Source organism: Schistocerca nitens, chromosome 1, assembly GCF_023898315.1.
Source record: "Schistocerca nitens isolate TAMUIC-IGC-003100 chromosome 1, iqSchNite1.1, whole genome shotgun sequence".
In the NCBI taxonomy this organism is placed as follows: Eukaryota; Metazoa; Arthropoda; class Insecta; order Orthoptera; family Acrididae; genus Schistocerca; species Schistocerca nitens.
The window spans coordinates 754889242-754890662 of NC_064614.1; positions in this window are offsets into that span (position 1 = coordinate 754889242).

Sequence of the window (1421 nt, forward strand, 5' to 3'; positions counted from 1 at the left end):
ACTTTTCTCCCATGAAGAAACCACTGCGTGGCAGGCATTTCCAGAAAAATGAGGAGCTATTTTCGAGGTGGAACGTTTGCAGGACAGCCATAATTCACGCTTCTGCAACAAAGATCTCTAAAAAGTCATTCAACACCAGTAAAAGTGCCTCCCACGAAAGCGTGGATACGTAGAGAAGAACTGACACAAAAACCCCAATTTATAGTGACACATGATAATTAATACTTGATGACTATCCTGTTATTGATAGTTATGTAAGAAGTAGTTACAAAATTCGTGCTGTAGACATGAAAAAATAAAACGACAACTTGAACAACATGAAGTAAAATACAGCAATGAAATAGAGCACATAAAATGGAGAGGGCCATTCAAACAACAAGAAAAATCTGTACTAAAAAGGTCATTATCCTGGAACACGAAACTGAAACATAGCGAAACAGTAGTCAGATCAGAAATAATTTACGCAACAGAAACTCTTAAATTGACTTCAAACGGAGAGCTCGAAAAATTAGAAAAAAAATTAAAGGAGAATCCTAAGAACTTCCAAAAGGGAGCACTGAATCCGGGCGCTTGTTAATATCTAACACAGAACTATATCTTAAAATTAAAAAGCTAACAGTTGCAATGAGAAAAAGGCGATTCAGATACTACGGACACACAAGCTGAAAAAGTAATTACTATTAGAAATACAAAGTCACAAGGCTGAGAGAAGTTGGAAGAGATGTCGATAATGTAGGAGTCTATTTAGACGTAATAGGAAACAGAGTGCTTTTTAAAGAAACAATAGAAAATGCGGGCTTTCATGACAGAATGAAATGAAGTACTGGAAGAAAGTGGACACGAGAAGAGAATAACAAAAATCTCGAAGAATGACGAAGTGTGGCCGCAAAGGAGTATGTAGTTGAGTACAAACAAGCAAAAACGATGTTGATTTATCGCGCCCTCCTAAAGGGTTATTCGAAAATAAAACTTAGCTGAACGTGGCTATCATTTAACAAATTTCCGCACGTATTTTTGTGAGACCGATCAATAATGATCATTTTAATATATTAGTACCATTTATAAAGAAAGAAATACTCTTAAATAAAAAAAAAAAAACATTCACATACTCTCGATAATGATCTCACTCCTTAGCTTCCGGCTAATGTTTAGTAACTTCATTCGAAACATATTTTAAAAAATGTGTTTTTAACATAACCTTAGATGTGGATCTGTTCTTTTTTTACGTTAAAGCTACCGCTTCCCAAGACTTAGTTAGTACGTAAAACATATTGGCTTAAAACACTGCTACAAACTAAATTTAAGATTTATTACATAATGAAAATGCAACTGTAATTCACCCATCAGTTGGTCGATAAGTTCGTTTCTGTATAATGTCATCATTGACTGTCCGTTTGATGTTTGATGCTATACTGCACTAT